Source organism: Ciconia boyciana, chromosome 3 (genome assembly GCF_034638445.1).
Source record: "Ciconia boyciana chromosome 3, ASM3463844v1, whole genome shotgun sequence".
Classification (NCBI taxonomy): Eukaryota; Metazoa; Chordata; class Aves; order Ciconiiformes; family Ciconiidae; genus Ciconia; species Ciconia boyciana.
Genome location: NC_132936.1, coordinates 35338954 through 35366667, shown reverse-complemented (window position 1 = coordinate 35366667; position 27714 = coordinate 35338954). Strand labels below are relative to the sequence as shown.

The 27714-nt window shown below is 41.8% G+C and overlaps 1 long non-coding RNA gene across 1 annotated transcript; it reads right to left on the bottom strand.

Moving 5' to 3' along the window:
* Positions 1-6851: 6851 nt before the first annotated feature.
* On the bottom strand, positions 6852-22273 carry LOC140648876 (uncharacterized). Its single transcript, XR_012041366.1, has 3 exons — positions 22015-22273; positions 21032-21104; positions 6852-6936 (listed from the first exon to the last, which is right to left on the bottom strand). It is a non-coding gene; the product is annotated as an uncharacterized lncRNA (long non-coding RNA).
* Between the last annotated feature and the right edge of the window lie 5441 nt (positions 22274-27714).

Sequence of the window (27714 nt, the reverse complement as noted above, 5' to 3'; positions counted from 1 at the left end):
ACCCTTTACTAGTGAAACAGATCAGTTTAACAGTTGCCAAGTCTGTAAGGGGCCAGAATTACAGGGTCCCAAGCAAGCCCTTAGAATCTTTGGTGGAGAGCTCTGATCTATATTTACGTGGCATCAACTCAGTGATTCATAATAAAACCATTCAAACCCTTTCTTTATAGTTGTAGCAGGCTAGGGGAAATGCTGAAAAATAGAAGGTACTGCTTGCACTGCTCCTGAAAGCTGTCAACTTTACGAGTTGACCAAAACTGCTGAAATGGTGCCAATTTGCAGGGTTGCAACCAGTAATTCTTCAATGCCTTCCCTTAAGAAATAGGATATTGTTTACAAGAGACCAAGTAATCTACTCCATTACACAGTCCAGCCTCTACCAGTTATCATCTATAAATAAATCATGTAGGGAAGTGCTTTTAGCTATCACATATAATGAACCCATTGAGATCCACTGGATCACCTTTGCCAGCCAGCGTGCTACACAGCAGGGGACGGAGGAAAGTCCTGCTTGTCTTGATGGAGACACCCCATGAACCTAAACAACTGCGCTGAAACAGAACTAAATGACAGGACTGATGGCATGTCCACAGAGCAAAATAAAACACCATGGCTAATGCAGAGGAAAGCAGCAATTATAAGACTTTTGTTCCACTGAGGAAAGGAAAGGAGAACAGACATACTTCGGTAGTGCACGTCATATGAACCCAACAGAGCCCACAAGAAGAAATGCAAGATTGTAATCATCACTTTCCCATGTGGTTTATTACACAGCTTGTGTCCTAGCACTACTATGTTTTACAATTTAATGGTGCTTTTTAAATTAAACTTCTACATATTTTCATTTGATTATAACTGTGGAATGGAAACAGTGTCCAAGCTAACCTAGGCATGCTTATTGTCCTCTGGCTATCACATGCACACATTCTGAACTCACACATGTACACACAGCAGTCTGATGCAAACACTTTTAAAGTACAATAATGAAGCTTAGTGCACTTTAATGGTACTAGAATTACCATTAAATCCACAGAGAACTGTTTACATCCCTCTGTTTTTCGAGCACAAATTTAACAAACTTTTAAGACTTAAATAGTAATGGTTCTATAAAATGATTTTTAAATAATTTTATACCACAAAGCTTACAGATCTTCTGTGGGAATGCAACATGAATTTAAATTTGGATTTTGTGTTCATCAGTGACAGGACACCAGCTTCCTTCTGAAACTGCAGCTTCAGTCTGTCTGGATAATTATTAACTGCTGATTCTCCCATAAATGCCATCTAGATTCCAATATTTTCTAGCTTGTGATAATGAAAGGATTTGCATTAACTCTTTTTTATATATCTGGCCATATATCTGGATGGTAAATCCACAAAGTTATCAAATAAATTAAAGGAAGGAAAGGATAATAAATACTACAACTCTTTTATGTTTTGCAAAATAGGCTATATTCCTTCCTAGCAGGAGTCTTGGCATTCTTGCCATTCTTCACAGTGATAATGCAATCAGGTCAACACTGAATATTCTTGAACATAAAATCATAGAATCATAGAATGGTTTGGGTTGGAAGGGACCTTATAGATCATCTAGTTCCAAACCCCCTGTCATGGGCAGGGACACCTTCCACTAGACCAGGTTGCTCAAAGCCCCATCCAGCCTGGCCCTGAACACTTCCAGGGACAGGGCATCCACAACTTATCTGGGCAACCTGTTCCAGTGCCTCACCACCCTCATAGTGAAGAATTTCTTCCTTATACCTAACCTAAATCTACCCTCTTTCAGTTTAAAGCCATTACCCCTTGTCCTATCACCACATGCCCTTGTAAAAAGTCCCCCTCCAGCTTTCTTGTAGGCCCCCTTCAGGTACTGGAAGGCCGCTGTCAGGTGTCCCCAGAGCCTTCTCTTCTCCAGGCTGAACAACCCCAACTCTCTCTGCCTGTCTTCATGGGAGAAGGTGCTCCAGCCAGCCCTCTGGTCATCATCTTATCTTCATTTACAATATGTAAACTCCAGTACTGATCAGTTTTCTCTTCAGCTGTTAATAGCTTGCTAACGTACTCCCAGGCTACTGCCAGGATATCAGTTTGACTAAGAATATCGGCTAAGCAAACTGACACTAGTAGTCAGCATGAAAAGTCACTTTGTCCCATAAAGGCATGACCTTGGTCACGTACACGAAGCCAGTCCAATTGGATTTTATTTGTCAGTGAAGAGAGAAGGATTTTTCCAGGAAGAAATCAAGGCAATCTGAGCAAAATTCACTGACATGACATGACATGATGGGTCAGGATGATTACCCTTCACAAGATTTTGTAAATTCTTTACACAGCACCATGAACATCAGAGGAATATTTGTGATTAAATGATAGTTTTGCTATTGACTTCCATATAAGAAGGGCTTTGTTGGGGAAAAAAAAAAAAGGTCTTACAACACCAGCAGTACAGAACCTTAAAAACTACATCGTGCAACCAGGAGATCTTACAGGTGGATGACCATGTGCTACAGTCTAGTCTCTCAGCAATGTAGCTTTTCCGAGGTTATCTGTGCTACTGTGGTAGAAGTACATGAAAATACAATATATCTGTAACCAAAGATAGCTTGAAAGTGGCAGCAGGATGTAACATAGATAGGGGAATATCTGGGGGGAAAAAGTCTCTGAATACCATGACATAGCAAAACATACCACTTACACAGCAAATTTGCAAGAATTAAGTAGAGACATGGAAATCAAGTGGAGAACAGCTCAAGGGAGAAGAAAGAAAAATCTGTCATATAAAAATGGGAAGTGTAAATTAATAGATCTCTGAAACGTTTTGTTCCTTATCAATACTATAACCCTGCATTTTTGTACTTTTTTTTCTAAAATGCAGTTGATATTAACAGCGTGGCAAGGATTTCAGATTTCAGTCATCTGGTCAGAGAGTTACTTGCTCAAGAAAATTGTGTGCTTGTTCTCCGAACCCTGATGAGCTCTTGCGCAAGATCAGACATTTCATTTATTTAGACTTGAGCTGGTAAAAACACACTCTTTTACAGACAAACATCCTAGCAGGAATTCATTACACATTGCAGTGGAACTCCATCACTCTTGGGGCAGCCCGGAGATACAGACACCTCCTGCATGACATTCGTCTCCAAAGCTACTGTCACCAATGCCACCTGAAGGTGCCCACTGCTATTAGAAACATACTCTCCACTTTGCCTTGCAGAGAACTTTGTTTCAACCATACCCCAGCTTATTGCTAAAACAGCCCCAATTCATGACTTCATCAATTTAATTGCAAGCTAGATGTTAGAATGAACAAATAATCCTTCTCCACAGATCAAGGAGTAAAAGCTTATGCTGAAACTGAGCACCAGCGCTGTAACGTATGTCAGGCAGAGGCTTCCTTAGAGCAAAACCTTGAGTTACGTACTGTGCTGCCTTACATGTATTATCTGCTTCGCAGTGAAGAGCAGAATGCCTGTTAGCAGTTTCTTCTCTTAGCAACAACAGATTTTGTTGTGGCTAATGCTATCAAGCATCTCTCTGCTTTTTGAAAGAGTTCCCAAGTTCCATTTTACCAAAATGTGACAGATCTGGAAAGCTGTTTAAATCAAGCCTACGTCAGAAAACAAGCCCAGCATTACTGAAATTTTTTTACTTTCTTCAGTCCAGCTATGTATCATGACATCAGCTGAAAGCCTCAACCAGGATTACTAGTCTGTAACTTAATGCCAAGCTAGATGGGATTTGTAATCAGTTTAGCATACAGATTTATAGCAATGTTGAATCAACAATACAGAAATGTCTAATAGGAGTGCATATCACATTCTAAAGAGCCCCTACACTGAACTTTCTTCAGAGGCTTCATTCTACATTGTCCCACCACTAACAAAGGGATTGCCTCAGGCTTCATGGTTTTGTCTTTAGCTCATTCCAGCTAAATTCTTCCCAAACAGAAAAGCAAGCAGGGAAGTGCCTGTCACCATTCTGTGATGATGCTCCAGCACAAGTAAGGACAACTACTTTCCATTACTGAGAGTAACAAGGGAGCTGGCACTGGAGATTAGAAGGTGATCCTGCAGTCTTTCTAGCAGCTAATCTCTCCCACGTACGGAGATATGTTCACCCTTAATGCAGTTAAAAGATACTTTTTGCTGCTCACTCATACAAATTGCCTTGCATGGATTTGAGAATTAGGCCCCAATCCTTTAAAGTATGTGTGACTGGCATAAATGTATGATTACAGTCTTTCCCATACATGAGGGCTCATTTTCATACCTTCTGCATGATGAGGAATGGAACAGCAGTGCTTCCTGACAACTTTGTTGTCACTCTTGAAAAAATCTAGGTTTTCCAATGTACATGAAAGCATTTATATGCCCCCCAAGGCTTTTGTGCAACTGGACTGGGAAATTCTGAGCCTTCCCTATCATACAGTTATTCCATAATTTTGTCCTGAACTGTCAAGATCTTATCTGGATTTTTGTAAACAGGGAAAGCTGAGAACATAGAACTGTCAATGAATTTCTGTGGATACCTTTAAAAGGGCTATTTTGGTCATATGAAGGCTAAAGAATATGTGCCTTTCCATGCAAAGAGGAAGATGAAATCCTTCTGAAGAGTACATCCTAAATGATTGAAGACAGCATTTTGTGCTTGATTTCACCCATTTATGTTAACCACAGGCTTGACTGATATGTGGAAGCCCAAATGCTATCTGCAGCAAACCATGAATTTACAAAAGTTTAAAAGTGGTTCTGTTAGGTAAGAGAGTATGTTTCTAGCTGTTGGAGAAAATAAGAATGGTATAGAAGATGTAAGATAAAGAATTAAAAAAACTTATTTGCCTAACAGTATTCCATGAACTTCACATAACTTATTTTTTCTAAACATGGAATTGTTTCTCTTTGTTCCATCTACAAGGATTTCATATGCATAATATTACAAGTTGTTTGCAAGCTCTCAGTTCCTGTACCACAATGGAACTTGGCTCCAGATTCAAATATCTAAATTCGGATGTCTAAATGTAGGCGTCCACACGTGAGCCAGCTGTGTAAGCTTTCCACAGACAGCAGCGTCCTGGTCAACCCCCGCAGTAGAGCTTGCAGTGCTGTTCATCAAAATGAATGTCAAGGGCTTGATTCATGTGCCAGAAATTAAACACTCACTGCCTTTTGCATAATGTCAAGTAGGGCATCCTGCTTCACCTTAATCTGCCACTCCAGAAGGACTCAGGTCTTCCACAGGGGAGTAGTTAACCTGTGGATGTGCTGTGTGGATGTCTCATACATTCTGAGGCACCTCAAGTAATGGTGGACACCTCAAGTTAAGGCAATCAAATTAAGATGTTAGTGGTTAGTCTCCAAGCATCATTGATTCCATAACAGGAACTCCCAAGCACCTATATTTATGGATCTAAATTTAAGTGTCTCAGGCTCACATGAACCCTACCCTGAGAGACTGAGCAGTCTCTTATATACCACTGACCAACCTTTTGATAAAATCTTTTACCTTTTTTGCCATATGTTAATAACAGAAGTCAGTAAATTGCTAAACACTCTACTGCTAGAGTGGAAGCATCAGTATCATAACAACATATTTTAGGTATTCAATGTCTAGGAAGAACTGCTGGATTTTGCTAGAAAATGTGGTCATTATTTTTTAATGATAATATTCTAATTCTACCCAAAATATGGTATTCCAGAATATCAGGTCAGAAAACTTAGGAAATGTCAGACTATAATTAAATATGTTCTACACATGAGAAGAGATGATGAATACATCATGTCTCAGTGGGCAGACTGTGCCTGTGACTGTAATGATTCTACCAGTAATCATGTTATTAAGAATGCTCCTAACTAGACTCCATGTGAAAACAAAAGGTTTCAATCAAAATGAAATTGATACAGAAGAGATTAAAGTGGCTTTTCCACTTCCATTAAGACTCAGAAGCACACTCACATTCCTTCCAGAAATAAACATGAAATACATGGAATTTCTAAATCCATGCAAGACAAATTAATAAATCTAATCCAGAATGAAAAAAAATATATATTAGTTAAATTATAAGTTCTCAGAAGTTAATGCACTTAAGCAACTTGGTGGGAATCAGCATGCAATACTCACTGGGACTGATATAATGGAACAGTAATTGCTGGATCTCCTGACTGTCCAAAACACTGCAGAAAAGGCCTTGAAAGTGCAGCTTTATTACATCAAAGCTCTTGGTCCAAGCACTTAGCCAACACTGTCTCTGCCAATTCCATTACCAAGTTAGTCACTCATATCACTCCCCAAAAAAGAAAGTCTGCATAACACTGTCTCAAATTATTCAGCACAGGTTTTGACAAATGATAAAGTGATTTTCTATATGCTTTGCCATGTATGCATGCATAAGCCATTCTTTCCTATCGAAGCTGAACAGTGTAACTACTTCTAAAGGTAAAAGAATCACTGCGGCAAACAAAATAGTATTTAAGCTTTTGACACAACTCATTCCCACATTTTCTGAAATGTATCACACAAATGTATTTAACAACTAACAAAATGCAGGTTTTATTCTGGTATCACAGACCTGTGAATGCCTTACTTTCCTACAGCTCAACAGAATACTCAAATTTATTAAAAATCGTGTCTCATTTCAAGGTAATACCTGAAGACTTCTCAAAGGATGGTTCCCTGCTTGGTGGAAAAATAAAGCTTACAACAGCATTAGAAAGGATTGAAGGAACTAATGGTATTCCTGTAAGTGAGAAGAGAACAAGAATCCAGTCTAGAGCAAGAAAATAGCTGATGAAAGAGCAGTGGTAACAGCTGGTTTGATTAAACTTAGTCTCTGGTTTGATTAAACTTACTCTGACGTCATTTCAAAGCCATCACCTTGAAGAGTTCATGGAGGATAGTTGACGCTCCAGAAGACTGGTAAAGGGCAAATCAAGGGTATCCCTTTGGAAAAAGAGGGAAATGGGAGTCAGAGGATTAGAGGTCAGTCAGCCTAACCTCAGGTCAGTACTAGAATGAAAATCCATGTTATTTGATAGCATTTAGAAAATAGCAAGGAGATGAGTCACAGTCAATACAGTTCTGAAAAATCCATCTAATTTCCTCCTGCAAAAGGAGTTTGCACCTTGTAGATAAGGGAAATACAGTCAATGTTGTGTATCTTAACATTCACACACTTTCTGGTGCTGTCCCACATCATATTTTCATAAATAACTTAGAAATGAATAAATAATACACAAATTGTAAATAAATACTGCAATTACTGTGAAAAACCTAGATCCAGACAATACAAATCTACATGTGAACTAAACTATGCTTAGACCCATTTTCTGGCACAGAACAGCTTATGTCCACATTGTTTAACTTCCTTCCCCTCCATAACATAGTGACCACATCTCAGGTGCCTGTTGCTCAGCCTAAGCGATCTCTGGTCCATTTCAACCTCACCCATGCTCAAACATTGCTTGAGAAAGTGTTAGCTGGCTTGGACCAAAATCACAACCATGACTGTTCTAACAGTTCATAAACAGCACAAATGATGGCATCCCAATCCCAGGATCGTTCCCTGACATGCTTAATTTTCTCACGTAAATGTGCCTAGATACTAATTATCAGAGATTAATTGCCAAACTGGAAATCTCAAGGAGCATGCAGAGGAATGTCTGCTGGAGCTACAGTTATGATCTCCCTTATGATCTCAATGACAAAGAGGGCACTGCCACTGAAACTGCAGGTGATGCTGGAGTAGGGAAGAGCTGGGAAGGCACAAGAAGGCACAGGAGTCAAGTTTGGGATGGGCAGAATGGGAATTCTGATTGACCTTCACAAAATTAAGAGCTGACCTTAAAAAAATACAGTGCACCTCAGTAAGGATACTGTTATGCTCTTGCCTAGGCATAACAAACTGCACAGAAGCTTAGCTAGGCAGTGGTTCTACAGAAAAGAAAGTGAAGGTGAAAATGACCCACTAATTATGCAAATTTATGTTCAGGATCATCCACCCAGTAATTGCAAAAGACAGGGTCAGTCTCATGGAAATATCTCTGAGTCCACATTACTGCAGCTGAGCCACTGTGTCCTGATGCTCCATTGCGAGGGACCTTGGGGCAAAATGACCCAGTACAACATGGTGTGATCCTGCCAGGTTGGCTGAGGCACTCAGACCAGATCTCCATCTGCTGGGCAGAAATACCCTGTGCCACCTTTGTTATCAACATAGTTACCTTTTCAAGGAATTTATTTCCCTACTGCCTACCCGCTGTTCTTTGGTCCCTTTAATACCTTTCAGGCATCTCTGCTTTTGAGCCAGTATCTCATGCCTCTTTCCTAGGCCATCCTCAATGTGCAGCAGCTTTGTGGTTCCACTGGGCCCAGCTGGCTGTAAGACACCATAGCATATAAAAGAAAAAGATGGAAACTGAAGCGTATGTAACTACAGACTATATCTGGTCTCCTGCACCAATCACTGCTGGCAGAGGCACCATTAGCTCCTGGCTTGCCACAAAATTACACATTTTAATGAATACTAATATTGTGACTTGATATTCCAAGCTATTTAGCAGATCTGTCATTAACAATTATTAAATAGCAGCTCAAAGCTCAAAGAATGCAGTTTTATTGATTCATTTGAGTTGAGAATTGGGTTGTCTGGGCTCCAGTCTTAATATATTTAGGACACCTCAGTGCCTTACAGTCATGGCCCCCAGTCACCCATAGCTCCCTACCAAGCCACCAGTTCCCATGAAAAGCAAGGTGAAGGAGCGATAGCATTCATGCGGATCTTGTCCTAAATGGAGTTGGACCACGAGTGATGTCTACCCGCTGCTGGGAGTTATGAAGTACCCTGAGCTCCACAGTTTAGTCGTAGCCCCAGTGACCCTCTGTTTTTGCATATAGGGAATATGCCTAGGCTCACTACGCAAGCTGGGAATTAAATCCACACACTTTGATTCCCAGATCACTAAAGAACTCTGTAAGTCAGTTGTAACTGTGCTTAGGCTCAATTCACATATTCTTCAGATCATTAAGCATCAATCAATGCTTTTATGTGGTGTATGAATCTCCAGGAGAAGACTGTGATGAGCCAGAAGTTGTTGTAAAAAATTATTTTACCAATTCATTCTCATTCTACCCGTCCCAAACTTGACTCAAACAATTAAGTTTTCTGCAGTATAAATTTGCAGAACCTTCCCTGGTATTCACTGGTCACCACTCAAGTTTAGGGAAGTCCAACCTAAGAAGTATCACTCAACCATCTTTCAACAAGCTCTATCCTACCTGGATGCATGAGTTAAATTATATTGAGACATCACATAGATATAGTTTAGAATGCAGTAAAAAGATGTCTGTTTATAGCATTTAGCCTAGAGACAAGGTAAGATCTACAAATAATCTTATATTCTGAGGTTACTAAAATCATTGGTTTCACTATGTCATTTGCAGCATAAGCTATATTTAAAATGCAGTCCTGTGAATCAAATTAGTAACTATTGCAAGAACAACCATCTAAATTTTAAAGGCACCCATTCTGCCAGAAATGGCTAATACTGAATATTCAAACATGTTAGTTGAAAAACACCACTTGCATTCAGTTATCAATCAAGTCCTGCTATAAAATCCCTCTTCTTGTAAAGTGTGGGTTTGTATGAAAAAAAATAACAGGTGGAGGAAGGAGTGGAAAACGTCTTCAGTGACTGGTATAGGCTGTGACAATATATTTTAAAACTCTTCTGGATTACTATTTCTTTTGTTGTACGGAATTCAATGTTTTCTGTCTCTTTGTAAGACGACTGTATTTTACGTCAAATAGGAAACATATGCTCTCCTTGTTTTATAAAAATAATATTTTTCGTATGACTAATAATTCAAATAATTCATACAATTTCCAGTAAACATACAACTTTAGACTTTTTCCTGTGGTCATTCAGAAAAAGCAGAATATTTTACAGATATCAGGCTGACAACTACTGAGAATGTTTTCTTTTCTTGAAAAATAAATAGAAAGAAAAAAAACAGATTGAGGCAAAATAGGAATAAGCATTTCTTCAACTCTTCAACACAGATGTCTCATTCAATGTATCAGACTCTATTATAGTGCTTGAGAAATCTGCTGGAGAGGAATTCACTGATTCAGCAGTTAATTATTTCTTTCCATAGATGGAGCACACAGGCAGAGGACTCTGACCCATGTGCATTTTGGTTTTGAAAGCTTAGGAATATTTCTAGCTGGATTCATCATTTTGCTTTTTGTTCCTAGAGTGAGGGATAAAACTGCCATGGCCCTTGCATTGCAGCAACAGGACAAGCTGTTCTACATGAGCAGAGGGGGGCCTCCAGGTGCTGGGATCAGAAAATACTGCAGAGGCAAATCTGCCAGCAGCATTGATCAACACACTGAGACTGAAAAAAAAAAAAAAATATTCGTCCAAGTTCAGGTCAGCCTCACTGACAGCTCGACAGTAGGAGAGGCTTAGCCATCGACCCCCTGAGTCACAGGAGGCTGCGTTTGGCTTGCAAGCTGCCCTTAGAGCACTGTTTTGCCTGTAAGAACAAAATTCCTTGGATACAGGTGATGGAGTGTCAGCAGTTCTTCAGTAGCTTTTTTGACTTTGTTACTGCACCCTCTTTCTGTTACATCCCCATATCGTTGACCAGGTTTAAGCACCCCTCAGGATGGCACAGTATGAAAATAATTTTTTACATTAGTTTACTTTCCTTGTTGGTATTTCCACTGTTTACAGCAGACAATAAAACTTTCCAACAGCATTTACTTGAGATCTCACAGCAATATAAATGCAGCGTTCAGCTCAGACAGGATCTGCTGCATCATGCTCAAATTGTTGTTGATCAAGAGCAAAATCTGAAAAATCATGCCTAGACAAACAGTACATGAACATACCCAGAATTTAAGGAAAACTGGTGCTGATTCAACATCTGCAAAGTCTAAAGCTATCTCATTAGTCAGACCATGAGGCCAAAGAAACAAATAACATCTAACTCGCAGCTTTCAAGCATACACTTTGCAAAGACAGGACGTTGCCAATAAAAAGACCTCCATATTTGAGTCTGGTTTAACAGTCACCCACTTCCCACTGAGTTCCCATAAATACAAAATCATCAGTTGTGTAACTTGCAGCTATTTTCTTATAAACACCAGTTATTTAAGGCATATTTTCTGGCATCACAAAGGTAGCTTCCTTTGTTACACACTGTTAAAACACAAAACATAAAGCGCACATGTAAGTATTTATGCTTTACAACAAGTTTTTCATCCAAGGAGTCAACATATTAAAGATCATACCCATCTGAGAGAAAAGGTGCTACAGAAAGATATATATGCTGAAAAATAAAATGTGACTGGATTCTCTGGCCTTGTATACAAGTCAGAATTGACTAGACCATATTATCACTCTAATAAACGTTTTTGTGTTTCAGATGAGCAGCACTGTGTCAGAACAGTCCCAGGACCAGATCTTCAGCAGCTACAATTTCAGAAGACTTAGCGCCTCGGTGCATCCATGGAAGGCTGGCATGAAGAGAAGCCTTGGAAATACCAGGGCAGAGCTGATGCAGCTATTTTTAGCACCATTTCAAGATATGATTTAGCTCCTTAGATTCCTGTTACAGTTGAGATACTGCAGAAATCTCTGAACATTTGGTGGTATGCCTTATGCTGGTTTCTATAGCATGACATGCTCACTGCTGTTTCTCAGGTAGATCCCAGATGTGCTGTATTGTGGATGCAACATGGGACTGGATTAGCCCATAGGGCCAAAAAGGAGAAAAGGAATTTAGGAAGAAGCACAAAAAAAATGGTAATCCAGTATATGATAGTCATGTAAGCTTCTTCTGTGGTCAAAGGAGAGCTGGTTACCTGGCTTATAGTGAGTTGAGATGAAGTACTCTCTGGAAGGGCCTCTGTCACTCTAGCAACAAGGAAGAGAGTCTGAACAACTAATTTCAGTGGATATTTTTAGATGACTGGAAATAGTGAGATGAATCCCACCTCCTGGGCTGGTCATTTCTGGCACAGAACTCACAATGAGTCTAGCCTTGTTCATTGAGTCTATGCAGGAGAGACCTAGGAGAGGGCTCAGGAGTGTACCATGGCACCCTATCCTAAATTCAGGATGCAGCTGAGAGAGAGGAGTGAAAATGGAAGAACAATTAAGTAATATATTCCCTTCTGCCAATTATCTGTTCCAAAGCTGAAATACAACTCAAGAGCATCACCAAGTGACTGCAGATTAAAAGTGTATTTTAAACGTAACTGCAGTGTATATTCAAAGATTTCCCTTTGAGTATTTTCAGACATCCCCACCCGTTCTCACTCTCTTTTTAATGCTTTGTATTCACAGCAGTAGCAACCATTCTCTAAACTGATCTCACTCTCACTTCATTCCAATATTTACAATACAGATTTAATACAAAAAGAGAGAACACCAGAAGAATTTTTCAGCATGTCACAAAAACATTTCTCCTGGTACTGCAAGACATTACAGCACTGCATGCAGCACTGAGGCAAGTATCAGTTTATCTTGTGGTTGGCTGGGAAACTAGAAAAAATTCAAGGACAAACTCCCAAGTCTGAAAGAAACTCCCAGAGTATTATTCTCTCACCTCTAAGTAATTCTTCTGTTCTGTAACATTAGTTTGGCTTCTTTCAACAAGTAAAGGCAACTTCAGCAAACTGACAGAACATTTAATGGAAAACCCATGGAAAGCTGTCTTATGCATGTGGGCAGTTTGGTTTCCTCTCTGTTAATGCTACCTGAGGGACTCAGTTAGCTGCTTACTATGTTTTGACCTCATTGGATTCTGATGCAGTCGTGCTGTGAGAGCCTTAAATATTGATGTTCTTAATGGGAATGGCTTGTAGTATATGTTTGTTGGTGAATAACTACATGCAAAAACTAATGAGATCACAGAGCTATAAAATAACTTCATTATATCTCTAATGGCAAGAAAAACAAATTTCCATTTTGTCAAGTTGTGCATCTCACTATCTCAGATAAAAGTCTAAAGTATTTGTCATTTCTTATACAGTAAGAGTCACTAAATAATGTCACTTTGAAAAGGGAGGCACCTGACAAGAAAAAGCTGTTAACAAAAACAAAGAAAAAAAGGTGGAGCAAATTTAAGTTTGTAGGGTTCAAATCCTGCTATCCTTGTACAAAGCAAACACCTTTTCTTGGTTCTGCTAATAGCCTTTGTGAAGCACATCACCTTTGCAGCAGTTCCTGGAGAGGTCATGTCCTGACTACAAAACCTTTATCACAGTTATTTACCAGCTGCTGTCAGTCCTCACATAATCAAATCCAAAGTCTGACTAAGCAAGATTATACACAGGTGTGAGAGAGGCCACAAGTGGACACAACAAGTGGAAGTAGAAAGGAGGACTGCTTAGAGGTAAAAAATGGACTATTCAGCTCTTTGGGCAAATAAAGGTCAAAACATGCTGATGACAAAGCTTGACCTACTATTAAGTCTTGAACAGTAGAAGGCATATTTCATAACCATTGCACAGCCATATCATATGTATAGCCCTGATGCAAAATCCCCATTGTCTTTGAATTGTAACTCTCCCAGCAAAGTAAGTACAGAAGGTAACTCCTAATGTGGTTGCTGCAGATCTCTTAGTCTGCAATGAAAGAGCTTGAAGCTTTACTACCATAACTTAGATTTGCCACACGCTTAAAGCACATCCACAGAATTACTGTGGCTCAGCTGACTTGTAATAACTTGTCAAACTCCACCAATTTGGTTGCTTGTCTGAATCCTAATGCTTCTTTGCTGTGATTTATCTAGTCAGGCACAGAGCTGCTGAGGAGCTGCCGCACCTCCCCAACAAAGATGGCACAGTTGGAAGGGCATTATTCAACATGCACACTAAAAACAGGGAAAAACAACATTTTCTTTTTTCTGCCATGTTCCAAACAGAGCATACTGAGAAAATCCCCTGCACAAAAAACACAACTGACATACTCTATGAAATCATTTGGTATCTTGCTCACTTCTGATTTAATTAACTCAGCTGGACTTTGCCATCCAAATATGAAAAATGTTGGCTTTAGTATGTTGGAAAGTGAGAAATGAATGAGCAACAATGAGAACTCGGCAAAGTGCAAGCAGACATTGTCCAAACTTCCCTGCACTGTCCCAGCAACACTGACTTGCAGCAATGTGCCCTCAGACTGCCAGTAATGATGAATTTTAGCATTCCCCTGTTATTTTTATATGGGCAAAACAGTCCCATTCATTTCTTTTTGTGACCTTCTTAGAGCTTGTGTCACAATCTCCCATTCTGAAAAATCTCAGAGGGAACAGTTGATTCCTGGAGTATTGTTTGTAAAAGTTAACCTTGCTAAACATTGCCCCAGCAGTAGAAAACTCATCCTCAAACTCTTTATTGCCCCAGATGACTATTATCAAATGATAATATATTCTTATTAAAGATAATTAATATGGAGAATCAGTAATATGGATACTACACATCTCATTTCAGGCCATAGCTCGGATCTGAATACTAACTTAAATTCGCACCTTGAAGAAGAATCATATTTAGTCTGCCAAACATTGCTTAGGGCAAGAATAATGCTTGAAAAAAAATCTCTCAACTTTGTCTTACATCTCTTAGTCATCTCTTAGTCATCTCTCTCAACTTTGTCTTACATCTCTTAGTCTTACATCTCTTGATGTTCAGACATGAAAGCTTTCCCTCTCAGCCTGACTTCAACAGAAGGTTACTGCTAGTCATCCCCTTTCATGTTTCTCTCCAGCTGTCTAAAGGCAGATTGTCCTGGCAGAGTAACTTGTTTCATTCTTAAACATCTATCCAGATACTTCTACCTCCTTTTCTCAGTAAATTGATTCAAAGGGGTTTTGTAATTAATATCTTAACAGTGTATTACAGCTTTCGCATAAAATGTTCCACTCTACTCCCCTGCCTCTCCTTTCCGTCTCCTCAAGTCTGCGGTATCACAGTGTCTGCCTGCAGGTACACGGCATTTCCCTAACCTCAGGCAGCAGCAATTTGTAGTATCAGTCTGTCCAGCACCTCTGGAGAGTGCTCTGCCATCGCACTCCTCCATCGTCCCTGTTTTCTGCACTCTCCTTCTGTTACCATGAATGAGCCGAGCAGTGCAAGCATGGCACTTAGGACCTACTTAAGCTGATCAAGTGTTTTACTGTCGTCTCTTCCAGCAGCTGCTTCAGCTCTCCAGTGATACCATCCCTGTGTTTCCACCCGTCTCTCATCTTTTTGCTATGTCCTTTGTTTTATGCAAACTTGTTACTGCTTTTCTTTCTGGAGTTGATCTGAGGAGCTGCTGCTTGTTGTGGCTGCTTTCCTCTCTCACACATCTATGCATTACTTTGCTTATTCAGACTCTACATTTGATCATCTGGGGACTGGCAGCATTTACTGCAGCAGTATAACAACATCCATCGAGTCCTTAGGGGTCTGGCCATTTTTTTTACTGTCCCCAGATGGCCCATCACATCTCAGACAGCCTTGAGGTGGGGTCCTGAGACTGTGGCAGGATCTTCTAGAGTGCCCAAACAAGTTTCACAGTTCCCCAGAAATACATAATGCAGCAAAGTGAAGATTATGTGTCCCAGTTCAGGATGGGACCCAGTCATCTGTGTGTGCTTCAGGGATAGCTCTGACTCAGGCTTTCCTGGCCTCAAAAAGATGGTGTGATAGCCAGCAGCTTCTCCCTTAGGACACCTCTTGACTCCTCTTGGTCTCCCTGTTTATCACACCAAGTCAAGAGGGAGCATCTCAGGGCAGTGGAGTTTCTCCCCATCGTCCCTTATGGAGCAGATACCATTCCTGGGGCTTTGTAAATGAGCACTTTAACTGCTGACCTAGTCTCGTCATTCACATTGTCTGCCAATGCATAACATTTCCTAATTATTTTCAAGAATGGTTTCAAGAATGGAGAGAAACAATTAGCTGCTAATTGCCTTCCACTGTAGAAGTGGCATTTCTCTTTCAGGAGACATAATTAATGTTCCTCTTCACAGATGCCTCCCTAGATCGAGTGAAACTTCTTCCTTTTTTTTAGTCACTTTTTATCACCTTCCAACCAGCCACTTTTCCTCAGTGCAAGGGCAGTACCGTATCTTGGTTTTCATTTCTGGACCACTTTTGTCATTGCAGGCTTTGTACTGTCATTTTGGAGACCTATTCCTATCATTTGCAGCAGTTTGCTTCGTCTTAGACTTCTCAGTCTTTCCTCTGCTTCCCAGTGCCTGTCCCAAAGAATCCTTCCACAACAGAGTCATTTTTAAATAAATTGCTACCTGGGGAGACTTCATCCCTGGGCTGAAACACTTCTTCGGTTTCTGTACAAGAACATGATGCTGGTTCATCTTTCTACTCACAGTTTGAAGGACCACTGGGACCTTCAAAGAAGGATCTTCACCTGACCCTTATCCTTTCAACTATCTAAGTTGAGGTGGCCTTATATCATGATGAAAAACCCACACCACATATTTTCTAGGACTGTGCAAATATATAAGCCTTCCCATTATTCCAAGGACACTGTTCAGGGAAAGGGGTATCAGAATAAATCCTGAAGATAGCTTACATAGAGAGATCATTAGCAACACATTTTCTAGCAGATTCTTTCCATGTGAGAGGTCAAAAAAATAAAAAAGCTTTGGATTTTTTTCTGTTGTTGTCATTAAGGAGTGTTTTCAGGATAAAGTAAACTTTTTTATACTTCCTAGCCCCAGAGCCAAATCTAAAATAAAATTATGTAAAAGGAAGTTATACATTTTTGGTCAAAGGAACTGCCCAGAGTACTTGTCTTGAGAAAGTCTGCTCCCAGATGAATTTACATGCAAAGCCTAACCTTGCCAGATAGCTAAAAAGGAAATGTGGCTTTGCAGTGTGTTGAACAAACATTGAAGCCAAAAGCACTATTGTTTCCCATCTGCTAGAGGGACCTGGACTATTATGTGAGAAGATCTAAAACTTTCTGGTGACTCTCTAAGCTAGGGCTTGTGCAACAGTGAAACTTGCACAGGGATAGAGTGGGGTTGGGTTGTCTCCGTTGTGGTTTTAACTGCTTGATTACTGTGTGTTCCCAAAGACCTGGGAGAAATAATCGTCACCAGCAGACAGCCTAATGATCCTGGACCAGCTGAAAAACAAAGAAGACCCACCTGAGAGGTCACAGCTAATATAAACTGTTGCAGTTAGAGGGAAAACCCCACTGATGGTTTGAAGGTAAGTGTTAGGCTAGAACAAATTAAACAACAGTTTTCCAGTGAAGCTCTTTAAATAAGAGTACGTTCCAACTTACGAATAACTACAGAGCACCAAAGGTGTTGTATCATATCTTCCAGCATACATCATGTGTTAAGTCTCAATAGGCAGATTTATCCAATTTTGTTTGATCTCTGCTGTCTGGAACACACTACACCTGTGAGACAGACCCCATGTGCAAAGCAAGACCTGTAAATGAAAGCCAAATGTGGCTGGAAATAGTGCTTGCAAGTCAGAACATGTATTTAGCTAGTGCTTTCTCCCAAACTTTTGCTGCTGATTTCTTTAGGCTCCTTTTGAGTGAGCTATGTGTGTATGGCTTGTTAGGTCTCATTAATGACAATTTTCTTGTCACTAAACTCTAGTCAACACTAAGAGACTCAGTTTATTAACTACCTATTTACACCTCTTTGTTATGCCAGCCACTTCTCTTAGAAATAAAAAACAAGTTTAATTTGTACAAATCAGTCACAACAGCTTATTGGGGGAAGATGAGGCTTCAGTATTTGTAATCAAATGTGTTCCTCTCATTACCAGCATCAGGCCAGTGGCCACCCAAAACTGTCCCTGGGTCTCTCCGAGACCATTACTATGAAGCATGGCTTGATGCCCACCAGCTAGCAGAACAGGAGGGTATTTAATATGAGGAGGTACATTTCTCAGTTTTCACTCATGTATTCTGTAAGGAAGGTGAGGCTTTGAAGTTTTATGACTGACTGGGATCTTTTTTTCTTTCCTATTTTGTCCAGTCAGCAAACACAAATCTGATGCACACATTATTACTTATGCCAACTAATTATCTATCCCTCAATAATCCAGTATTAAAAGTGTAGGAGCTATGCAAGTCCATGAAATTCAGCTGCGGGTACTGGGTGTAAATTAATTGTACCCAAAAAAAAGCCTTCTTCAGAAAATGTTTTATAACTTTTCTTAAGACACAGAGTTTCTTCTGAACATGAAGGAATTGCAACTGATGATCAAGAAAAGGCTTGAACCCAGATGCCGTAGCAGATTTTGTACTTAAAGTATTGCCCAGTTGCCTCCATGTGCTATTCAGAAAAGCTGGCTTGTCGTACGCAAAACCCTCCAAATCTGAACTGCCCATGTTGTTATAGTCCTATGTGTATGTGAAAGGGAGTTTTGATCTTCTGAAAATTCAGGTTCTAATTCAACAGGGGAAGTATGTGAACAAGCCTCCTAAAATTATAGTTTTGCAGCTAGGAAAGAAAGTACCATTCTGATCTGGGGTCTAAATAAATTTTCCTATTGCATTCCATGCCAGAGGTAAATCCTACATATTTTTCTTGGAACAGAATCAATATTGAAGAAGGCACAAACAATACTGATGAAGACACAAGCAGCAGAATATACTGAAACAGCCTACCACCCAGACCACAACTTTTAGAAACTGACGGCCACATTTTCTTGTGATACAACTGCCACAAATTCCACACAAGTCAATTCGGGAATGAAAGTCAGTGTGAGCAATTCACAGTATCACAGCATTTGTCACATGTGGTGGGAAGAATATTCTTTTCTGTAGTCATTATCTCCAATGGCTTTTTTGGCCTTTGTTTGGAATACCTGCAGCCCTAAATGAATGATTGCTGAGACCAGAACAATGACAAAATTTTTTTTAAACACCATGTTTCATGGAATACACCCCATTTGTCTGCACTTGTTGGTATCAGGGAGAAAGACGTTTACTTCAGCTATGTAAAATATTGCAGAAAGAAATTTTTTGCTGTCTACACATACCTCAGCTAAATAAGGTGCTTGTTTCTCTGTCTCTAGAAAATCAGTAACAGCATGAACTGAAGGGAGAGGCGTGAAGGGTGGAGGAGTTGGGGGGGATTAAACTCTTTTTATATGCTATTCAGACGCTGCTTAAAACTTTTTAAAAATCTGGTGAATCAAAGTTCAGTCGAGGGTTAGATGTGATAGTGGAAAAATATCTGACTGGCATAGTCCATGGAATGTGTTGCAATCGCTTTGAAAAACTCTGGAAATCCAAAGCTGAGGAATTTTATAGAAATTAAGGAGTTATTGGCAACATTTTTGACAGAAAACAGCTCAGTGGAAATATCCTTATCCTGAAAAACTCCTGATGATGTTTCTGGCTCATTTGTTTTTATTGCATGGCAATAGACTGACATCTAGTGGATATGGTCCTCTCAGGAATGCTGGGCCTAACCAGGACTGGGGAGAAATTGTCTGATCTAATCCTTTTTTATTTTTTAATGGAAAAGTACATTTTTGACTAGGCAAAAATTGTCCTGGAAGTTTTTCTCTTACTTTTTCATAGGAAACCACAATTCTTTCATAATTTGCCTTTCTGAAGCCATTCCCCCCAACATTTGACATTTTTGGCTGCAACCTAACCTGCAGGGGGGTTTTTTGGGACGAAATTTTAATTTTTTCAGTTTCACATTGAAATTTTCCAAGCAGCTACATCCCTGATCTCGGTCCCTGTGAGATACCCATTGCTGCTCTACCACGTAAATCCTCCTCTTTGCTCTGACGGTTCAGGGAAACAGAGCAAAGGTCTGCGCCACGTGGAGGAGTCACAGTTGTACAACTGATCGTTTGCTTTTGCTTACACCTACAACCAATCTTGGTTCATATCCTTTTGGTTTGGACCAAGGACACAACTCCCAGCCTGGGCACCTGTGAAAAGGGTGAGGATTTGTCCCCCAGGGAGAGGTTCATGGGCAGAGCAGGACTACAAAGCTTATTTCTTAGCAGCCGGTGCGTGGCAAAGCAGTGCCAGGGCACAGCATCCCCTGCGTGATCTCTGCTTTGTGGCCCGAGAAAAAACACATGAAAATTAAAGCCTCTGTTGCTCTCCCCCTCCCAGCAACATGTCCCTTCCCCAGGTGCTGGGTTTCTCTCTGAGTGATGACTTTATTAATCCTCTTACAATCAAAACCATCTTTCCCATTTGTTCGGTGCTTCTGATCTGCCATTCCCACCCCTAGGTGTGATTAATCCCTTTGTGTATTTGGTAAGGGTTTGAGGGTTATTTGAGGGTTTTCCCCCTCAAAGCCGTCTCCTGTGGCATGGCGGGGGGCTTGGCCAAGCCCCCCAACCGCCCTGCTGTGGCAAGGCTGGACCACCCCCACGGCTGCCCCTGGATAGGAGCCCAACGCATGCCATGGGGGCAAAGCCCGGCTTCTCTGGCATCTGTGAACAGGAACAGTTTGGGGTTTCTTGTTTTATGGTGAGCATTTTGCTGTGTTAAACCACAGGAGAGACTAGGCAAGGGCAAGGGAGAGGAGTCAGCAGGGCTGCAAGGTAGGGGTCTGGGAGGCCTGTGACCGGCGATGGGAGGGTATTCAGCATGGGACAGCAGGAAAGCCCTCCTTGTCTCAATCCTCAGCAATAAAATGGGGACTATAACTGGCTGCCAGCTGCCTGTTGCTTGATCTGCTGGGCTGGTGAGATATCTTTGTGCCTGACAGAAGAACAGACTAGTAATGGTCACCCCTGAATGACTGAAAAGGCAGCAAGTCCCCCTCCGTACCAGGGAAACAACACCAGCAATGACATCCAGCTGTGGTGGTGGCTCAGCAACCCAGTTTCCAACAGTACAGGCCATGAACCAGAAGACCCAAGTGCCTGGGTATAAAATTGGAGGAAGGCTGGTGGGACTGAGAGCTGCCTGCCATCCCTCGCATCGGAGCTGCAAGCAGCGAGCCCTGGGCATAGCTGCAGCGAGGGCTGCACTGCTGGTTGAGAAACAAACTCATGGATGTCTCTCACCGGCTGCTTTACTCTCTTCCCATTGCAAACATCAGCAATCCAGTATTCAATAGCCTTTGCTTCATTGGGATCTCTGCTTGAAAGAAATAATATATTTAATGCTGGGATTGTAAAATATATACTCTATGGACTCAGCTGTTCACAAAATCTGAACAAAAGGGCTTTATTCAGATAGGAGGCTGTGAAATATTGGTGAGAAGTTTCACTGAGTTTCTTTCACTCCTCAGATTTATTCAACTAATAATTTTATTCGGCAGACTGATTTGACTATAAGCCTGTGTTGTTTAAGAGCAGCTGGGACAATAAATCACATCATGTATAAGAGTTACTGTTCCCTGCTTTAGAGGAGAGTACAAACAAGACCTGTCTTAGAAAAAAGCACCCAGACATTATACCAAATGATGTGGTAGTTCAACTGTTGCAGAAAAATTAGTCTGGAAGAAATAATACATACATTGCCAGTCAAATTTGATTTGATTTCAGTACATACACACAGAAATTGCTATGGTTTGTGAGTCTTCTTATCTCCTGCTTTCTGTACTACAGCAAATATTTTTCCAGGCTTGTTTTGATGCATTTTTTATAGTGTTATTCATTCCTGGAACTAGAGGGAAAATGAATGAGGAGCAAATTTCCAGCACTGCTGCAGCCGGGAATTTCACCTTGACAGTGAAAAGCGGTTGGAGCCAAGCTTGGACAGAGACCGGCAAGAGGTCTAACAGGTGCTCAGCCACAGTATTTGTAAACCTTTTCTTCAGCCTGAAAAAGAAACTGAATCTGTCCTGAATGTATTTTAAACCATAAACAAATGTGATAATACTGGAACATTGCCACTTTCCCATTACTCATTGGTCCTGATAATTCAAGGTAATCCACTATATTCATTCGAATTTGCTGTGATTATTACCATTAGCAGTAGTAGCCACGATAACAGTTCAAGTATCGTTTAAATACTGGAAGACCGAATGTCTTGGTTGACAAACCTTCTTAAAATGTCCCAGCATTTTCTTGGATGGAGGCAGGCGGCGGTGGCCGAGCGGGCCGGCGCAGGCTGGCACGCTGCCCAGACCCGGGGCCAGACGTCCCGCTAGTGCTCAAATTGTCCTCCTGGCATTTCCCCCCAGCCTTCAGAGCAGAAACTCGTGTTTGATTGCATTCAAAGGCAGATTGTCTTTGCTGCTTGGCCCCAGTCCCTGCAGCAGCAGAATATCCTAATTATTTTTGCAGACTCAGAGCAGCGCTATTTTGCCATCGCAGCAGGCCTGATGTCAGGCTGTCTGAGGGGCAGTGCACAGGTTAAATAAGGCTACTGTGCATGCCATTTTCCTTTCTCATCCAGGAGTAACAGTGAACGTTTGCGGTCTCATCCTCCCCGAAAGCTCAGTGGCCCTTTCACTGGTGGCAAATTCCTCAACACCAGTCTCATCAGGATCAAACAGAAACAGCTTTCTGGGCTCAGAAAGAAATAAAGACCAAAGCCTTGCCAAATGCTGTGTCTGGTGCAGTTCCTCCCTAAATCCCCATGGGAACAGGATGGGAAATCAGGGGAATGTAATGCCAGTTTTCGCACTGTTACTCCATCCTCCATAACTGTAAAATGCTACAGATAGGACCCCCGTTTAGAGAGATATGTAAGAAGCAAAAAGCCGGAAAAGCAAATTTACTTTTCTTTGTTAAAGTTAAAGTCTATAAACAGGATTTATCTCACTTTTTTTGCCTCCCATGCATTTAACCACTGATATTAAAAATCATCCCCATCTGAGCTGGGCTTACATCAGGCACCTGTTTCTGGCAACGCAGTCTGACATCTCCTTTGCCTGCGGACACAGAGCCCTCCACAGAAAATTATCCCCTCCTGATTAAATATCCAGGCTAAGCAGACGAGCCTTTGCTGCACAGCTGTCCCCTGGGCCAGGCTTCCAGCAGGACGCAGCTCCGGAGGGCAGAGCCCCCAGCCAAGGACAGCACCAGCCCCTGGCACAGCTCTGGGACAGCCAGCTCCAGCCCTGCCTGCCCCGCAGACAGCGGCAGCCGCAGGCTCTGCCCAGACCCAGCCTCAGAGGGCTTCACAGAGCTCTGCTATCGTCTTGAGCAGCACCCCGAGTTGCAAAGAAAGCCAAGGAGAGCCCAGAGCTCCCACATGCCAGCCCTGCTCGAAAGGCATACTTGTCACTCAGAGGACTTTGAAATGGGCTGGGTTGTTGTTACCATTGACTGGAACCAGCCTAGCATTGGTTTTTTATCGATAGCATGGACTGCAGATGGCATTGGCTCTCAGGCAGGCCAGTCTATCCACCCCTCATCAGATATGAACTGGACACTCATTAGGATCAAGCCCAGCAAGGGTCTTGGGTGCTCTGAGCCTCACAAGATCTAAGTTTTAGGTGTCTGGCTTCAGTTCACCACACAATGCATGAGGCGAGCTAGGCACCTCAGGACAGGAGCTTCAAGAAAAACCCAGCACTGAGTGGGAAACCAACAAATCACACGAGTGCTTTCGGGACAGGGGCTTCTGCTCTTCCCCCATTGCTTCTGGTACTGTACCTTGATTTTTAGGATTTTCCCCCATCCACTCAGGAGTCATAACCCTGAAGACAGGAGCCTAAATATTTCTTTTTAAAAAAGGAGCAGCGGGTCACTCGCTTGCTCCCTTTACCTCTGCTCCTCATTCCTACCTCACTGCAGAGGTGGCAGAAATGAAACCCAGTTGCCTCCTCTGCTCCCCTCCCACCGCACTGTCTTCTCACTGAGGATAGGACGCTCATAAAAGAGGGACTGAGACGTTGCCTTGCCAGTGTTATTCTCAGATATGTGGAGCATCCGCAGCTCTGAAGGCCTCTGGACTGCATTAATGAACAACCATGGGATGTGGCGAGGGCAATATACCAGTGACATTCTGCTTTAAAATCACTGTCTCCACTGACCGGAGCTGTCAGTTGCATTACACAGCATTTTGGGACACCGCGGGGTTGGCTCCGGGTAGGTGATACTGGCTGCTTGTGCTGAGCAGTCGGAAGAGCCGCACTTTCTGCTCGTTTCCTGACAGGTGTGTGCCTGCCTTCTGCTCTTTGGTTTTGCAATCGGGGTGTCTGGTCAGCATCCCAGCCGCCAGGCGAAGATTAGCAATCGCTATAGCAAAGTTTGCTTTTTTCCACTTACCAGATGACTAAAGGATTGCGTCCGGTTTTGTTTTTTGTTTTTTTTTTTAATATGAACTTTGCAACTGTCTTTTGAGCCTGCGTCAGCTGGAGATGAGATGACAGTGCTGTGCTCTGCACAGGGCAATGTTTCGGCTGTGTTTGGAGTCTGCAGCTAATCAGCTGAGCCTTCCACTTCTGATGAGGCATTTCCCTTCACGAAGATACCAAATGTGGGCTCTCCATAGACTTGCACTGGCAGCAGGCTGTCTGCCAGACTGGGTTTTTAAAACCAGTCTTAGGAAGCCAGGTCTTTCCGAAGAGATGTCCTCTTTTCCCCATGGCTGCTGGTCAGAGCTGCCTTAGCAACGTGCTATTGCTGAGCCCCACTGTTGTAGGAGCAGAAGCACAGCAGGAAATTCTCTATTAGGGCTCAAAGTCTTGGAAATTATTTCCCCCCCGAGCCACATGCAGTCATTAGTCTCTGAGAGAGAATCGTATTCCTCGCTGCGAGGAGGTGGGTGGGGAACCGAGGAACATAAAACTGCAGATGGCAGAGGGGTGAACTCATTTCCTTCCTTCTGATCTAGCTGTGTTTTGGGGCTATGCTCAAGGAAATGCACAGTGATCATATTAATACACTTCAAAGTCTGCCGAAGGTGCCAGAGCATTGGGAGCACTTTCTCTTAAGAGCATCTATATAAATAAAAAGTTATACATGAAAAGAAAGGAGAAGCAGGTTCTCAAGACTTTTGAAAAATAGGTTTCTACTCTTGCTGCTACTGTGATCGGCAAAACCAACCTGCTTCTGAATGCCCAGGTGAGAAATTGCAGCTCTCATTTGTGCCAATGAGCTTTATGGAACGAAACTCTACGGACACATTTTGTACCCAGGAACAGTAAAACATATCCCCAGTTTGAACTGTCGTACCAACACCAATTTCATCAGGGGCACAGGATGGGAATTTTGGGGAGTAAGAACTCCTGTTATTAGGGAGCAGGAGTGGTAGGGGGGTGGTTATTGAAGTGCAACGCTGGTTGAGCTGTGAGACCAAAGCAGCACGATGGCTGACGTGAAACTTTTCAGAACAGGTTAGACAAATATCTGTCAGGCATGACAAGTGGTCGTGGAAGCAATGGAAACAATGATCAGCTAAAGTTCCTAGCAGCACTGTTTTCTATAATTTCTGGGATGCTCTGTGATTCTTTGGTCAAGCATATAGCACACTTTTTAATTACAACTGTGGCAAATCTAGACATAATCAATAAAACAGTTAGGATTGTAATATTAGACAATTGCTGTTTGTGTAGCAATTGGCTAGAGTAGGGCTGGGAAGATATGTGTGTAAGGGAAATATGTGATAGGCCGGTGGTCTTTGCTCATCCTCCAAAAATGCCTTATGTTCCTAATTTGTTGAGTACCTCTATTAATTATCATATTTATTTGAAACAGTTTTAAAGCATAAAGCATTATGTCAATGGAAAAAGCTACTAGAGGTCTGTTGGAATCTTTCCATTTATGCCTCATCTGTAAAAATTACATCAGAGGGAGGAAAAGGCAGATGAGCCACACAGAAAGGCATGCACAACAGGTGAAGAACAAACAGGGCAGCACACTACTGATCCCCTCTATCAGTTAGAGGACACACTGCAGTGTGCCCTGAAGGTCTGCCCTCGCTGATCTTGGGCCACAGAGGGGAATGGCACTGCCAAAGGGTCCTGGTGGAAAATGCCTTTCCTTTTTATTTCCATGGGGCTCCTTTCCACCTGCCTTCATTGTTTACATCTCCAACAGCATAGCAATAAATAGGGCAATGGTATTTCAGGTGGGATCACTGAATGACTCCAAGCTACCTGAACTATTCTGGAGCTCATTTATTACCCCACTCTTATCTCTAAAGTGCAATTGATGGAGTCTCCATGTTAAAAGCATGTCTCTGCCTCTGAACCACTTTCACTAACAGGCATGTTCCCAAGGGCAGCTGTCCCACAGAAAGTGTGTTGCACTGTATTCATCCTGTGATAGCATTGAGCTGATGACATGGGATAAAGTGGCATCCTAAGAGAAGACTCACTTCTGGCTGGAAATCAAAAGAAAAGAAGTGATCATGACAGACAGCATTGTTTAGTTGTTTAGAAAAAAACTAAGCATCCAAGACCCATAAAAAAGCCCATAAAACACACCATTGGTGATCACCTCTTCTTGGAGTTGTCTCTTCTGGCTGCTTTCTGCGGCCCAGCCCATAAGCATAAATGATAAATTTAGGCTGGATGCTAGGAGAAGGTTTCTAACAAGCAGAACAATGTGGATGCAAATGACATTCCCAACACAAGGACTAAATGGAGTGGGGGATGGCAAATGAAGTGGGCTGCAACACTGTTCTTGGAGGAGTCCAGTCAGCTACCAGAAGGGATTGTCTAATGCAGCTGGCTTCAGGTCAATGATGTGGAGAGCCTCCTCCAGGGCTGTGTCCCCAGCATCCTCTTGGTCTCAGCAGGATCACAAGGAGGCCTCCCGCTGCCACAAGCCTCCACGTGCCCCTCCCCAAGCAGACATGGATGGGGCCATCACCTCCTCCCACCCCTACCGAAGGCAGCAAGAGCTACAGCAGTTCAACACTCCTGGAAACCTGGCCTTGAAGCCACCTCTGTGACTTTAACTGCTCTGGAAGCCAGCAGGTGCAATGGCTTTCACCTCTGTCTCCTTCAGAAATTAATCATTCTGATTATGTCTTCCTTGAAAAGGGACTAACACTTATCCTCATGGGGTCTTCAGGCTGATTAGTATCAAAAAAAAAAATCACTGCATAGCTGAAAAGTATTAGAATAAATGGTGTGAACAGTAGAACAGCATGTACTGGGAAAGAGAAGCATCCAGGAGGATTTTCAAGTTGGCAATCATGCAGCTTAGCAGAGGATGCTGGTGACAGCACAGTAATCATCTGGTCTTCTTCATAAAGACAAGAAAAAACCCCACACCATTTCAGCTGGATGAGGGAAAAGGAACAAACATATATACTGGCTATGCTTTCCAAAACCTTTAAATTTGAAGAGGATAGATTGAGCTCAACTGCTGTAGATAAAAGAAGGGAAGTGGAGAATTATTAGAGATGTCTACTGCAAAATGCTAAGGCTTGCATTGTCTTCACCACAGATGGCAAAAAATGAGGAAGACAAAAGCCATATCTGAAAGAACCTAGAGAAAATAAGGACAATGGTCATCAAAGCACTGGTTACCCACTGTTATTTGTTCAGGTCCTTCATATTTCCAGAGTAGCAAGTTAAGTTACAGAGAAAAAAAGAAAGTGCGGTGAAAGAGATAAACAAAGATATACTTTCCAATTATGTTCTAAAGAGAGTTAGAAAATCCACACAATCGAACTGAAAGAGAGAGAAGGAGAGAATATGAACTGCTGAGAGCATGCCAAAATATTAGTCATCCCTTGAGACTACCCTGAAAGGTTAATGTTATTTTTGAGAACACATTCCTTTAAGGAAAAGAATAATTTCCTAGCAGAGGTAATTTCTGGATGGTCCTAAATTCTC